Consider the following 17,389-nt stretch of genomic DNA (forward strand, 5'->3'; position numbering starts at 1 on the left):
AAGGGAGAAGACGAAGGCATTCACGACGCGCGCGTCGAACACGGAAATTGCTTGACCGGCGATTTAGCGCACGATGTAACTTTTCGATGCGACGTCCGTTCCGGCGCACGAGAGTGCGACGAAACTGCGCTCGTATATTACTCGCGTGCGTGCATCTCCGCATGACCCTGACGAGATCATTAACGATCAACAGCGGTTGCGCAAACTTCAATTTTTCGTCCGCGACCGACCCTCTGCCATATCGGTTACCGTAAATTGGTCACGACATTCGAACCTATAAAAACTTGTAGCACGTAACGACGAAAATGATTCTAGACGAGTCGGATCCAAAATGAATTAATTTCTCTCTTTCTTTCTTTTTGTCTCTCTGTCCGTTTATCATATTTTATAATTCATATCGTTATGCGCTAAGTGTACCGAAATTATTGGATATTTTTTCCGGTTGAAGTTTTTTTTAAGTAAAACTATAAGATAATTTCCCGTTTATTTATTCAGGATTCGAATCATTCTTGCCATTGTTTCTCTTTTGCTTGCATAGAACGTAATTGTATAATAAAATACATCACTCTCGGTGAACGAGAAAAGGAAATGCTTTCATATCACGCGAGAATGCGTTTTTCCTCCAGTGCGCTTTTTTTTCCTAAAGTGGATGGATTTTTCCTTAAGCGGGCTGAATAGCTGTAATATCGATACGTGTCATTTCTCCTTGAGGAATAAATAATATTTTGCGGTACGATACCGCGCTTTCGCGGTCAGATTCGCGTTGACATCTCGCGTAATATATATCACGAATCAGTGAGATCAGTATCTTTATAAAATTACTACGAATGGAAAATTTTATTTCGTGCTTATGAAACTAATTTCACTTTGTTTTCCTTTTTTTTCAAATTTGATGAAGGATTAATAAAAGACTTTCAGCAGCGCGCGCAACAAATGCGATAATCCAAAATAAAACAATGAAATTTTACAAAGTTAACTGCGATATTTTATTTTGTGGTAAGCAAATTGGACGCAAAGCGAGAATAATTCCTTGCATTATAAATAAGCGACACCGCGCGGAAAATCGTCAATTTTTAGCATGCATAGCACTTTCAGCCAGCAAAATACAAGGTCAGAGATACATGTATAAATATACTGATATATATTGATATATATATCATGTATAAATATACTGTATAATATACTGATATATATACTGATTTTTATATTAAATATATGTATACGCTCACACACATATTATACATTATGAAGAAGATAAGATTCACGCCAGGAATCACGGGAATACGCACGGATCATTGAATGTGAAAATATCGTTGCAAACAATATCAATCACTGATCACGGACAGCGCATATACGAACATTATGTAACTGCAGGAGGAAACATAACGTAACGTTTCAACTTACGTAATCAATGCTAGATTCGATAAGTATAATTTTATTAGACGCACATACATTATCTAATATTTACTATTGGAATTTTATTTTTTAAATATTTTTTCAATAAACACACACGTGCTTGATTTTCTCTATCACCGCGCGCGAAGTTGGGTTTACTTTATCTTTTGCTCGCGTGATTTAACGAATTAAATCTCATCAGTAGTGTCCTTAAAGAAAGTGTTTTGCAGCTGACTCGCGTGAGGCAAAGATATATCCTGAATAATAATACATTAAGATTCGTCTTCTAAAATGACGTCATTGTGTTATTTGCTCTAGATCGCTAATATCCTGGTGCTTATAATTTTTTACTTTGCATGTATAGGATAAATTCGGGTGAAGTGTCCTTAGAGAAGAGATGGCCCATCGATACTAGATGGCGAGCTAAAATTGAAAAAACATGGGTGGGCCATCTCTCTTCTATGGCCATCTCACTTGAGTTTACTCTATTGAACGTCTTATAAAAAATTATATTCAAAAGTGATACGCATCCTTGACGCAAACTGATATAGAACTGTAGAATATTGAAAAATAAAAAATATGTAATTTTTTTATAAATAAGGTAACCAGAGTCCAAAAGAGTTAAACAAAATTTAGCAGAATCATATTTCTATATCATATATGTTATATATAACTATTTATTGTTACATAAGTACACAAAATGTTTTAAAAGAGAATTCTATGATTTTTTAATATACTTTGTATTCAAATATTTAGATTTATCGAAATGGTCATACTTTTCAAAATAATCCTTTTCTCTTATTATTTTTGTTGATATTAACATTTTTTAAAAAGCATAAAAATTTAAAAGATTTTTATACTAAATTTGTTTGTACATAACCAATGTGTTTTGCAAAATTGCTATTTTTTGAAAAATTAGTTAATAAAAAATTTATTAATAAGAATTAGATAGTACCTAACTAATCTCACTACACGTGATCCTTCATTACATATTCATATACTTGTACAACTTATGAAATAATAATAATTATTTTAAAGTATAATATTATTTTAATAATAACAATTAAAGTAATTTAAATCGACAATGACTGGGGCAATTCTACTGGCATTATTCTAATAATCAAATTATTTTAAGTTGTTATAAATTATTTTGTTACACAGTTTAAAGCAATAGAGACGCAGAAACCCAGGTAGCAAGATGACGTTTAAAGACGTCTCAATGACGTTAGAAACATCATTAAGACGCGGAATTAATACGTCATTTGACATCACTCTGCTACCTGGGAAGTTACTGTAACTACTGTAAGAAAAAAGTAAACAAATGAACAAAAATGCGTGTTACATCTAAATATCTTCCTCTGTTTTTAGTTTCACAAAATCTTGAATATATATTTTTACTTTCGTTAAATCCTGAAATTGTATATTTTCTTCAAAATCGTAAGTAATACCGCAAATCCTAAGTTCTATCTTAAATTTATAGATTTCTGAATCCGCACCAGCTTGAATTCGAAAAACCTTAATATTGAGAATTTTTACCGTTAGATTGTTAAATGCAAAAAAAAAATTTACGAATGTTTTAGTTTGATCTTTGATCTTCGGTGCATCACAAAGAGGGGGAGCATCAGGGGGATCCTCGATATCACAAAGATACACTGACCTAGATAGATCTCCAATTACGCGCAAATATCTCGTTTCGTTCTGATTGCGAGGATCTTCGGTCCCCCGATTCCCGCGTGGCCAATTTGCATGATTCGCGAGCATCGCGAGAAGAATTTCCGACATGTAACGATTTACGATGGACGCGCGATCGTGGGGATAATCATGCCCATCACGAAGAGGTGGAAACCGGCCAGCGGGAGGTATAAAGTGACGCTTGCGCTGAAAAGCTTCCCTACATAAGTATCGCGAGCTAGCCACCACTGCTAGTATCGCAGATCGCGGTAGTAACGTCCTAGAACACCTCAGCAAAGTGTTCGAGCAAGCAGCCTTCATCTCGGTGGATCAACTAAAGGTCAGTTCTCTCTTCGGTAGGATGCAACCGGTGGTCGGTTTTTACCGACGCAATTTCGTTAAAATTTTATCTGACTATCTTATATAACTTCGTAAGTGCACATAATTTAATAATTTTCTAAAAAAAAGTTCATAATGTGGCAAACGCAACGTTTTATAATTAAAAATACAAATATTACAAAATTTTTAAAAATTACCAATAAATATGGTTTTGAATAGAGATTTTAATTTTTAATTATTTATTTGGTTATTTTTGTGTTAAATCTTTAGATGTAATAATTGGTTTAGCAACAATGGTACGTTAAAGATTGATGAAATAAAGATTAAAACATGCTTCTAAAAACAAGTTTTTATATTTGGAGTATAATACAAAAGCCAAATATAACATTCTTTTGTATGCTCGTTTTCTACTCGAAATTTCTATTGCATTTTGCAACAACGTTTTAATTGATTGTCTATTATTTGAAATATAAGATACCTTATATATTTCTATCTATTGCAATTAAAACGTTTATCATACTCCTTCTTTCTGTTTGGCGCAATTTTCTGATTTTGTATACTTTACTTTTTTTTGAAAAACATTTTTAAAATAAAATGTCAAACAATACTTATTATTTAGCTAAATATTCTTTTTATCAACATTATGTTGCAGTGCACAAGCATTTAATATTTTTGATTAATATATTAAAACAATTTTGTACAATAGATTTTTTCAATATATATAATTGCGTTTCAATATTCACTGTCAGTACTAAAAATCTATAGTTTATGTCACGTATATTAGCTTTTTAGTACTGGCAGTAAATATCAAAACGCAGCCATAATATAACAGTTCTTCATACTGGCGCTTGGTCTATATTTTTACTTTTTTTCTTAAAGTAGCGATTTACTTGACGCTATATGAAATGATAGACTCAATTACGTTTATAAAAAAAAACGTGGCATTGAAATGCTGTTTAACGATAAAATTGTTTTAGAGCCATTAAAAATGGCGACTATGCGTTGAGTAACATTATGACTAATATAGAGTACAATTAAGATAATCACCGTACATTTTCCAACATTTTCATAATTATGCTGTATTATTGGTAAAATGATCTTGGCGTATATATATATATATATATATATATATATATATATATATATATATATATAATATAATATACTTATATAACCGCCAAGATTATTTTACCAATAATACAGCATAATTATGAAATATCATAAACTGTTACGAAAGTAAATAACGCGCATCTCTGGTCTGTCAAATCTTAAATCAGAATTTTTTGCCTTTATGTTGGAATAAATTTTAGAAATTATTCTGTTTTAGTTTGCTGTTATATAATATTCATATATAAAATTCATTGAATATAAAATGTTTGTACCTTTGAGAAAATTTTCGCGAAGCTTATGCTAAAATATGAACAAAAATGTGCGCAAAATGGATAAGAAGAATAGACGAACGTAATAATAACCACGATAATTACAAATTTTTGTTTAAGACTTGCACGCGCGCCAGTTTTATGTCATGCAGATGCTGTATTGTTCATAATAGTAAATTGGTGTGACCAACTGTTTCTTTCACATCGATCGTTATTCTTTCCGTTTCACGTACTAATAAAGTGTCGTAATGTATGTATGTCGTGTATATGTTTCCTCGTTAAGAATTGGATACGGTAATGAATAAATTATTCGTTAATAGTTAATATTTACCTAATATTTTAGCTATTTTTGAGTTTCTTGATCATGTACGCGACGAGACAACCCGAGAAATATAATAAGACATCTTTATTATAAATCTTGAAATCATTTTCCAAATATCTCACGAAACACCCCATCTTTCCGTGGCTAAATATATTAAATTTTTAACTGTTAAATATATGCATATACAGAGCCACTAGATTCCTTTTGAAACGTAACAAAAGTGGAATTAGTATTAAAATTGCACCTTTTGTACTTGCAAATAATACGTTTTTTTCCACAAAGATAAAGTATTAGATATAAGAATGCCGCAATGCGCGCGCTAATTTCCCTGATAAGCTGTCCTGTCATTCGTGCACGATACAAGGGCGATCTTTTGTAACGTGCCGTAAGTAAATGAACCACCCGCCGGGCCGCGCCGCCGACACTGACCCACATCGCGAGAATAGAAAAATGTCGAATCTCATGAAAGCTTTATGCGCCAGATACACTGTCGCGAAGTTTAATCCGCGAGTGTGCCTGCCCCGCGAGTGCCGCGCCCAGATATGTAAATAATTAGAACGACTTGACTTATTTTCATTTGCAGCAATCCTATAACGAAAATATCGCCGTGACCGTTTATTGTCGCGTGACACCAAGAGCATCCCGCGACGCGAACACGGATTTGAAAAACCGCGAAAAAAATCCGGCATAAATTGTTTTTTCTTCAAAAACATCTTTGTTAATTTCTTAATGTGTTATTATGTATAGGACGACAATGCGCGTGTCGACTGCTGTTTGCGCAGACAATTTAAAAATTTAATGTCATAGAAAATATGGACAAGACGTTACGGAGATCATGTATTAACATATGAATGCGTACGTGCAATAATATCTGTTCTCCTTGTTTCGCCTACTTATTGCCCGGTAAGACGGTGTTTTTTCCGCGTATACTGTACTCACGTATGTTTACTGTTTTCTCGTGACGAGGTTCGGTCATGCTTACCATTCTAATTGATTGGTTTCGATCTAACTGGCTTCAGTGAAAAATATGTTGTTCAGAGTTCTGTTGTTTTTTTTTTCCAAATAAGATGGAAAATATGATACTCTATTTGTCTCTGCCGTGTAAAATAATTACGGAGATAATAATTATTGCACTTCCGTAAATAAGCAAGCCCGATTGATGTGTATTTGCTCATATATGTATCTTATTTTGCTGGAAACTCACAATATACCTGGCTATTATGTATACATGATATAATTTTCAAGATTCATATTAGTCATTATAATTAGTCATAAATAACGCAAACAAGGTAATAATAATCAATATTTATTACAATCCAATAATTAATTACAGCGTAATAAGTATACATATGGTCGGTAATTAGATTAATTATAAAGTGGAATCAATAAATTCGTCTCGTTATAATTGCGCGATTGTAATATGATGTATGACATATTTATTGACAAATCATAATTTTTATTTTATCTCGTTGAATGACGAATTCCATGTGTTGTTCTACAGTTGCAACTACATTGTTCCTGTGAATGAAGAAATGAAATTATGAAAAATAATTTAAAAAGAATGTATTATATAATTGCGACAAATAATTTGAATATTTATCACGAAGAAAGAAAATTATAAGAGAAATTTCGAACAGAGAAAAAAGTTATTTTTAATTCGTGAAAGAGTTTGAGAAATGTAAACTTCCGTTGAGGGTTGAAGAAAGCTCTCGCGTCTGGAGAGGAGAATACTGAACTCGGTTTCGATCCATTTCGTGCACGTGACACACTGAACTGTAGAGTTTGGGTCAAGGTAACACGAGCAGGGTCGCGCCGATGTGTCCCAGTGCGAGTAGCGTTACACGAAACATTGGCATAAATTTATCGATAAAAGGCTATTATTGCCGAATAAACCACTTTTTTACGACATTCTTGAAAATGGTGCACACCCTACTTCTCCTTTTGTAGTCTCGAGGACGATTGAATTCAAGAAAGTCCGAGATTAGGCGAACTTCAAGAACGCGATGAGGATCAACCCCCGAACGTCAGCAAGCTCGGGAATTTTAATAATTTCGTAGGGTAATAATTTAAATGGTTAAGAACCAAAGCCAAGAATTTAAAATCCACGAAATTTCAGTTCTACGTACCTAATGTACCTATACAGAAAAAGATTTAAACAACAATGATTGTATAGACAGCTAAAATAGGATAATCTTTAGTAAACCTCTGACATTCAACGAAAGATTCAGGAGATCTCAGATTAAAAAAATCTTTAATTTTTTGAGAATCTTTGACATGAAAAAAAGATATACGTTCGTCGCATCGCAAACCGTTTTGTCATTGATCGTAATTTTAATTGACGCAAAGTTTATAGGCGTAAATTGAGAGTTATTTGGGCTAATTTAATCTGGACGCGTGCCAAATTGGCGCATACGAGCGACCTCGAGCTTTTCGATACCTGCGAATTAGCCGTTAGCGAGCACTTTCGCCACTTTCTTCGTGCAGGTCGAGGGATGGAGCTCTCGGTCCTTTTCTGTCGTATAAGTACGTGACACACTGAACTCGTACGGCTTACTGTGTGGTGGTCAGCGTGTCTATGAGTCTATGCGATCGCAGGCATTTGTTTTCGCGTGTCACCATGGCGATGTAACGTCAGTCGCACAATCGATTGTCGTCACTCCCACTCATGTTATGTGTCACTGCGTGCGGTGCGGGACGTTTGTCGTGCAATTTATGTACAAACATAATAATCGGCTGCCACGTGACGCGGCAACGTCATATTCCCAAAATGCGAATGAACGGAAGGGTTGCCGTCGCTCACGCGATTGGCGCGCGCTGATCTTATCCGCCCAGAGATATTTGTCTAATGCGAGATTAATGTATAATTCGGACACAACATCCGTGCGGATTAAAGATAAAACGTAATCCTCGTATTAGAGAATAAATATCTTAATCGATTTATCGGATGATAGATTCGCGATATCAAAGATCTACATCCACGAGATTGTAATATCGAGAATTTGCAAAGTTCTACGTTCACTTCTATGTGAAACTTGCAGTATAATTATCGGGACCTGACGAATTCATGAATTTGTGCAATCGTACACTCGGAAATCCGAGGGAATTGAGATTAGGATTCTGCAGCACCAATCCGTAAATCCAAGAATCAGCAGATCAAAGATCCGGAGAATCAAAAGAGCTCGCAAACTTAAAGTTCAAGATTTTAAGATAACAAAAACGTTAAGAATTTGTGAAGAAGTTGTAATTTGAGGAATTACAATTGATTTAGAAAATCAATTTTATTATAAATATTGGAATTTTATAATATCATAAATATTTCTTAATTTCAACATGATAGCAAAGTCCTACAATATCACAGATCTATGATCGAGAGAAGTTATAAAATCCAAAACCTAAGATCGAAAAAGACAAAGACATATAATATAAATGGTTTACAAATTTATAATATTTCTGAGATTCTTGGGTACAAATTGTTAACTGAAGTCTATTTAAGATTCAAGATCAAATTCTGTACGTAATTAATTTTATATGCCTGTATACGAAAGACATTTGAAGAATCAGAATACACAGCACATGTAAAATATCAACTAAAATACATACATACGTCAAAATTCAAAACACATATAGCGTCTAAAATTATAAATAGAATTCTATCTTAAAATCTGGCGTGAATTGTATATCTGTTAAAGTGAGCTTAAGATTTCACTTAAAATATTCATTTCTGCCAAGATACTATCAAAAGCTTTACGCTAGCAAAAATTTAGAGCGATTACTGCTTACTATTTTTTTTGTTTTGGATGATAAATTTTCCATTGCATCTATTCCATTGGCCAATAATTCAACGCTGTGTTGTCAAAGAGCAAACAAGTTGCGGGCGTTTAGCCAGAGATTAGTGTTGGATCGTTGCATTAGTAAATTAGCGAGTGCTGTATGAGCGTTGATTTGTCATCAACTGGCATCGTTCATATCTTCCTATATATACGCGTTGCAAGCCGCGCTCATTAATTTTACTCCAAAGAAACAATTATCCTTTTTTCTGATACTTAATAAAAAATATACTTAAACAATTAAAATTATAAATACAAAATACACAAATGTTTGCAGAATATAATTTAGCGCGGTTTGATTAAATTATCTTGATGATTTTTATTACATTATTCTTCAAAAGGGTAGAAATCCTTCTGGATTAATTTACGCGCTTGTTGATAATGTGCATCGCGTCAGAAATCTGCATTCCGTTTCAGACAACTTACAAGATTTTAACTCTTTCTCATTTTTATCACATAACTATTAATATTCTCCACGTGACGGACTTGTAGTCGTACAAAATAAGAATAGCGTATCTAAAAGATGCAGCCCGATGCACTTACGTGGTGCATACCGCGAACGCGTGCTCGAACGTGGGGTGGGGATGTATAAAGAAGGGTAGGCCTGCGTTCTTCTCTTGCCCCTTCGTCCAGTGGATGACGCACCTCTTCGTCGTCGTGCACGCCGTCGTCGTGCCCGCGTACATCCACGCATCCGGTGCTCGGTTGTCGCTTACACGTGACACTATTTTCGTAGACCACGTAATCTACGTGCATCGTCGTCATTGACATCATACACACGTTGTCCTCTGGCCTGCACTGCCAACTGCATCTGGCAGTACGCTCGTATCTCTGCTCAGTGCTAAGTGTCACCCCCGCGGATGAACCCCATTCGTCAGCAGTGAGAAGGAAAGTCGGCGAGGTATCTTCTTTTCATTTATTATCAAATTTTCCAGCACTACAAATTTTAAATACTTTATCACCTCCGCAAAAAAAACGTTGCACACTTTTTTTCGTGTAAAAAAAATTTCCTTTCTTTTACTCGTCGTACTGTACAAATAAATTAGGGTCGGCCTGTGTATTCTGTAATAGATTTAGTTAATTAAGCGTTAAATTAAAAACTTACGATGTCCAAGTAACGTATTTCTATATAAAGCTTTAAACGTATAAAAACATTGAGATCTATTCTTTTCGTAAAAAGGAATAAAAGTCTTGATAAAATGATCGATATAATCTTGCGCTGCGCATTGAAATCGTTAAGGATTTTTATGCAAACTATATATTCGCGAATAATTCTTTGAATAATTTGATAATAAGAGACTTGACCTTGGTCCAGTCTTAGCTCCCGCGGAAACAAGAATGCAAACATTTTGAGAGTCTAGTTGGACAATGAATTAAAGTAGGTATTGTAAAATCTTTTAAGATTACAAGAAGGGAAATTCGCGGAAAATAAATTGCATGTTAAAAATGAATAAACGTATAGAATTCTTGGAAGCCGAATTGGTACGTCCTTAGTACCACCTTACACAAGTGTATAAGACTTAGACTTATAAAAAGAGAGAGTATGTCTATCAATAAAAATCACACTTGGCAACATGATTGCATTCTCTAAACGTTTGAGCTTCTATCATTAGCGTTCGATTGAGCTTACAAAAAAATAGTCAGTGTTATATTATGCTTTTATTTCGCAATTATCACAAGATGTAATGAAGACGTTTTATAATCTGTCCGTTCGATATTACGGTTCACAATTTTATTTATGAATATACAAAAACATTTTAATCAATAGAATCTTGAATCAACATATCAGTTAAGTATTTTTTATATAAAAAATAGAATTATAATGCAGATTTATAATACAATAAAATAATTATAAAAATTATAATATAACAAATAAAATATATGTTGACAGTGACAAATCTTATAAATACTTGTGGAAATTATAAAAATGTTTGGTTATATATAAGAATTGATGCATTCATCATCTTGCGGCGAAAAAGCGCTTTCCAGCTGTATTGGCATACTATTCTTGTAAATTACATATATACTTGGCAAACATGCGCGAAGTGTATATTTTGATTATAACATAGTAAACGACACATTTTTCTTTCATAAATAATTGATTGATTTATAGACGTCATCTTATATCTTATAGATTAAAACAAATAGTTATGTATAAAATATTAAGGTCCGGTTACATTAACGTCACATAACTTTAACCTTAGCTGAACTGTCTAACTGTCCCCCTTAGAAAGAGACGAAGAGTAAGTTAAGCTTTGTAAGGTTAAAGTTATGCGACGTTGGTGCAACTAGGCCTAAGTGAAAATAAATAAGTAAGCATATTAAAGTATAGAGCTTAATTGCTCTTTATTTTTCTTCAATTTAACTTATACGAATAAAACAAAGGAAATGGGTTCCTTGGCAGTGAGGACTTTTACAGAATGCCCTTGGTGACGGTGTGCCGGAAATAGTTGGCATGATTATACTGTCATTGTTCGTTCGACTCTGAGAAGCAACAAATATAGTACGTTCCGGAAACTTGGCACGGTATAACGGACCGTTGCTCCCACAGTAATATTTTATATTATATTAAGAATTAACGAAACAGACTTCGATATATAAAACAGAATTTTATAAGGCGACATCCGCAATGGAAACCCGATTGATCTTGTTTTTCGCGATCTAATGTTTCGATAAAATAAATTAAACGATCTTCTGATTATTAATATTATATTATTTTGTATTGACAATTTTTAGAAGAAGCGCGAGTTGTGTAATTTTTGTTGTGTAAAATTTTTCATATATATAGTAGTCGCCTGTCCATAAAAAATAAAAAATAAAAGGGATATGAATGAATTACATCTCGGCAATACAGATGTCTTTACTTCGACATAACTTCCGATCAATAAAGTAGACATAGTGCAAATATAAACGTTGTAGGGCTTTACAAAGCATCAATGAACCTCAATGAAATCCGCTTATTTCACATAGTGTAAGATAATTTTTAAAAACTTTTGGAAATTTTATATGATATTAAAATAACGTGAAAATTTTCGTAACAGCATTATAGAATGTTCCACATTATTTCGATATAGATATCGATATCTGTTAAAGACCAAAGAGTGTGTGCACCTAAAATTCCTTAAACGCATGAGCGTCTTCCTTTCGAGTCGTAATTGACACTCTTGATTGACTTCACGGCTTCTTTTCAATTTGGTCCACCGACTGTGACGCCCAGCGTGAGGCTCTTCATCTGAAAACATACCTACGAAACCTGCCGCACAATTAAAATCAGAAATTCCACTAGTCTATGAAAGGGAGGGGAGAGAGAGAGAGAGAGAGAGAGAGAGAGAGAGAGAGAGAGAGAGAGAGATGACAAAATTTTATTTTAAATCTTAAATCTAGGAAAATAATACGCTCCCCCCCCTAAAAATGCTAAAATATTTCAAAATAACTTAATTAATTTTTATTAAAATTTAATCTCTCTAATTGTGAAATAAATTTCTACATTTTTTAAAAATATAACGTCATATATATGTATGGATTATGTATATGTATATTTATAATATTTCAAGTAATTTTGTTTATGCATTTATAAATTTTTTTATTTTTATTTTATGAGTGGATATATATGTATGTAGATAAATGCCAGTTTTCTTATATTTCAATAAATATCCCGCGTTACATATCGAACGATCGAAATATCGATTATAACCAGACTGCAGTTGGTTGCTATTCTTGCAGTGGATATAAGATCCGCGCATACATTGGCGCACACATTTTTGCAAAGACGTCAGCATGTGACATAAACAAAGCTCTGTAACGAAAAATTTTGTTTCGCGCGGGCGTCCTGCATCTGCATAAGACATCGATCTCTCCTGCTGTCATATGTCAGCCTCGCGAAACGCGGCCTGCAAATATATTTGATTTCCGCAAATAGATATATTCGAAAGGGGTTAAGTCCTTAAATGAGTGATCTATATAAGAACCATTGACTGATGGCAAGTGTAGGTCAGTGGAACGCTTTGCCCGCTTCCGTACTTTACCGTGCGACCTCGTAAATTCGTAACGTAACGTGACATAAATAAAAATGCGCGAAACGCTGTGCAAGTGACACTGCAGTTTATTTTTTAAAAATTGTTATCAACGCAGATTCGCCGTACTGTTGCAGTCCTTGTTATTGCTGTACTCTAAAGCACAACACGAAGTAATACAAATAAAAATTTTGTATGACAAAGTAATTATAATTTTTTAGTAATTTTATTTTATGATGATTGTGAAATCAAAATCGTCATCTCCTAGTATTTTTATAATAATTACAAACTTTATTGTTAAAAATTATGTTGTTCTATTTACGATTTTAATCTTAAAAAAATAATTATATTTCGATAGTGGTTATTCCTCGACTCATTTAGTTTAAAAAGTTATTTTTTATAAGTTAAAAAATTATTTTACTTTTTAGGAAGTTACTTTTTGCTATACAACTATAATCTATTTAATTTTAAAAATCAAAAGCAGAATATAAGATTTAAAGGTATATCGATTTTCTTCTCACATATGAAACAAAATAAATGTTTGCTCAGTTCCTTATCAATATGGCATTTCGATAAAGTGATATTTGATTTTGCTACACGTTAATTTATTTTACGTTATCGTTAACTTACGGCTTATCGTTGAAGTATGTTTTCGAACTTCAATCATTTCTTGATTCTTTAAATTTTATCAAGCTACGATTATGAGATTAGTTTCTGATTGAAAAGACTATAAGAAATACAATTGGAGTTAATTACAGTTTGCGGTCAATTTCATTTATCAAAATTTTTTAATTTACATAGCTCAGTGATTGAATTAGTAAAGATGGCCATTACAAATTGTAGGGAGATTCAGGTTTGACCACTGGGGTTAATTTTTGCAATAAATTTTTTACAGTGATTTAAAAAGAATGCTTATTAGAGCATCAAAGTTAAACCGATTATCGATTATTGATTATGTCATATTCCAATAAAAAATATTTTAAGATCAACAAATAATTGGCGCGCAGTTTACTGAGTTGGAAAAAATATACAAAATTTACACAGAAATAAATATTAATATAGGTTACCAAAATCCAGCCAGATCAAAAATGGCATATTCTCTATATAATTAATTGTAAGATTCACATGGTCCTGTTCACTCATTATTGTTTACCCTAAAATTATCTAAACGTTGTCTAGTAGAATTAGTATGTCTCTTGTGTAAAATATTTATGTTTGTATATTTTCCCGAACGCTGAAAAGCTATACTGTTCACCGTCGATATGCGGAGCTTATCTATAATTAAATGGGCGTTTATCGACACACATTGTGTCGCTTATAAAATTCGGATTTTCTCACGTGTGTTACGAGTACCTGTCAGTAGTAACACTCACAATCAGTAACTAATTAGCGCGATATCTTTTATCACTTACACTTTATCTGCATATGCAAACAAATTTTATACTTGAACTCATCGTACGAGATTTTTTTCTTTTTTTATTTCAAACTCATTGTCAGTAAATAAAATTTCTGTAAAGATCTTTTGACACAGATACAGCAGAATGAAGTCTTAAACAAATATCGTAATCTGAAAGAGAGGTTTAATTTAGATCAACATTCGATTGACATTATGTTAGTAAATTATATGTAACGTAGAAGAAGATCGATCGCTGTCTATGGTAGCGAATAAGTAAGTAATTTTATCGACCAAAAGGTAGATTCAATGGGAACGTACCGTCGCTTTTCTCAAAGAAACCGGCCCTAAGTGATACAGAGACATATGCTATTATAATCTGTATTTTGTACAATATTATTATATATTATATAAAACGTAATTAATATAAAATATATAATGTTATGTATAAAATGTATTTAAAAATGCGCCCTCATATTGTTTTAATGTGTTTATATAAATTTTTATTCTATAAAAGGGAATCTTAGGACCTCGAAGGACTTTGAATCTTTATAGGTGAATAATAATGAAAAGAACTGTGTATGTCAAATAATTAAAGATTATAATTAAGATTTTGCAACACTCTTTCTTTATTTTTCTGAACTCCGTGGACATAATCTGTTTATGGTTTGTCGAAATCGAATTTCCTGAATATCGTCATTCGTTAGACGTCATACGTCTCGTGAGATACGTGATTTAGAATTTATCTGCGGAAGGCAGCGACGGAGAGGTCAACGATACATTGTGATTTTGCAATCGGCTGAATGGTTAAAAACGAATATATTATCGTCAGCATATACTGGTAAAATTAAGAAATTGCTATTAATATATGCTGAAATAACTTATTTCAAATAAGTATATATATACTAATTTGTTGTGTTGTTAAATGTTCGTCCATCCAGTTATCGTAACGATCGACATTAATGACCGATTTAATCATTTTATGCTGAATTGTGCTAATCTCCTTTTATAGTTTACCTCAGTCTGAGGAGGTCTGCAAGATTCTTCAATGTTTGCAAGATCGCAAGTTTTTAACATACAGTTTTATTAATTATAGTGAAAAATATATTTATATACAATTATATTATTGATATATAAACTATTTAACATTTTATTTATAGGTTTTTTAATTTTAGCACTCTGTATGTACAGTACAATAAATTCATATTAGAATAGATAAATTTAACATTTACTATTTATATCGTTTTTATATTGATTAAAATTATATATTGGAGCCCCTGTCCCATTAGATTAGCGACGAATAAAATTTTCACCGACAGATAATGACGCTTGATATAATAATTAATAGCGCTTTGTAAAAATAAGCAATTATTTTAAATGATAAATGTAAAACCAACGCAAATTCATAGTGATTAATTAATCGCATTGACGTAATATTCGCTTTAACAATTCACTGATTAAAGTAATTAATACATGTCTTTAATGACGTTAGTCACGCGGGGGATATAATTTGATTTCTCTTACAATTATCAATGTACGAAGAGAGATGTGAATTTTTTCTTTAATAAAAAAAAAGAGATATATGGTATGGTATATAAAGTTTGTTTTGTCGTAGAAAAATTTACGAAATTATGTTTTTGTCTGTCATTTAAAGAAAGATGATAATAAATTGATCGCGTATGTTAATTCTGAAACATTTTATAGAATTTTTACAACATTTCAATGTTGTAAAAATGATTAATAATTAAATTGGAATATATTTGTATATTCAAATAGTTAAAATAAAAAAATGAGAGAGAGAGAAAGAGAGAGAGAGAGAGTTAATTATTTAGCATATTCACAAGGACAGAAACCTCGTAAGCAATAATAAGATAAATAGAAAGTTCGACATTTTTATTTTTTGTACGGCAGCAAATAAGTAAGGAGGAGAGATCAGTTGCATACTAGAAATTATCAATGAATCAGTGGAATATTTTGAGAAAAAAACCTTTTAAAAAAAAATAAGAAAATATTTACTTCTGCGGCAACTTTTACTTTTTATATTTTGAAAGTATAAGAATCTTCTCTCTCTCCTCTCTCTCTCTCTCTCTCTCTCTCTCTCTCTCTCTCTCTCCCTCTTCTTTTTTTACTTATTTAGGAAGATTAAATTCATTGTCTTCGGAATTCGGATATAGCATCAGAATATCTGGATGCAAATTCGGATAATGAATTATTGTTAAATATATAAACCAATGCTAAAAAATAATCATAACTATGATGCTGAGAGAATCATAAAGCTCTTATTCACTTGCGTAATGAAAACAATTAGTGTGTCAGACTTCACATAAAATCATACATTTCTTCTTTCCCGTATTTTTTACAGAACTTATTACATGTTGAAGATATGACTCAAGATATGACTATTTTCCATTTTGATAGCGAATGCAGTGCTTAAGAGATTTTTCACGTTTATTGTTTAACGATTTAAAATAATTAAATTATTAAATAATTTAAAAATAACTTATTTATTTATCTGAAAAAGGCATCTCTGTGTTTGTCTGAACAAATTACACATTACAAAATTCTGAAATCCACGAATATAGTATAGAAGGGCGAGCTAAATAAAAGCCTAAAATTTAAAATAATTTTGGTATCCGTATTGAATTAATCTAATTATAAGTCCAAGTCTTATAATTAGACTTATTAATTTAATTCAAAATGTTTAAATAAATTTCTCTACGTATTATACGTTGTTTAAATAATTATAATTTCTTATAATTTCATTCATACATATAATAATTTTATTTTATATTTATGTTTAACTAAGCTTATAACATCATGTAATATTAGTTTATAGCATATTATATATATAAAATAACATTCAGGAAATTCAAATTAAAACGTAAACACATTTCGTGCATTTTTAAGCATTAAAGTAAGCTCACCTGCTGTATCGCTATTAAATTAATAACGTGTTCAAAGACGCGTACTTATAAAAAATTCACGTGTGAAAGTTAGTCACGTGCGAAGTCCGTTAAATCGATCGTACCACCTACATTGAATAATCATGG

General features: G+C 32.1%; 1 protein-coding gene and 1 long non-coding RNA gene across 3 annotated transcripts in view; one reads left to right on the top strand and one right to left on the bottom strand.

The window, feature by feature from the left end:
- The first annotated feature begins 3,252 nt into the window (after window positions 1-3,252).
- Gs2 (glutamine synthetase 2) overlaps window positions 3,253-17,389 on the top strand; it is a 29,816-nt gene continuing 15,679 nt past the window's right edge. Inside the window, exon 1 of one of the 2 annotated variants that reach the window (XM_077412383.1) lies at window positions 3,253-3,406. The gene's annotated coding sequence lies outside the window, so the exon portion shown is untranslated. Of the gene's footprint in view, window positions 3,407-9,699; window positions 9,835-17,389 lie in introns of those variants that run through there. The other variant, XM_077412385.1, reaches the window with a different exon arrangement.
- Window positions 6,147-9,831, bottom strand: LOC143900742 (uncharacterized). Its single transcript, XR_013257864.1, has 2 exons — window positions 9,477-9,831; window positions 6,147-6,624 (listed from the first exon to the last, which is right to left on the bottom strand). It is a non-coding gene; the product is annotated as an uncharacterized LOC143900742 (long non-coding RNA).

Source organism: Temnothorax americanus, unplaced genomic scaffold, assembly GCF_048541705.1.
Source record: "Temnothorax americanus isolate GAGA-0224 unplaced genomic scaffold, ASM4854170v1 Scaffold30, whole genome shotgun sequence".
Lineage (NCBI taxonomy): Eukaryota > Metazoa > Arthropoda > Insecta > Hymenoptera > Formicidae > Temnothorax > Temnothorax americanus.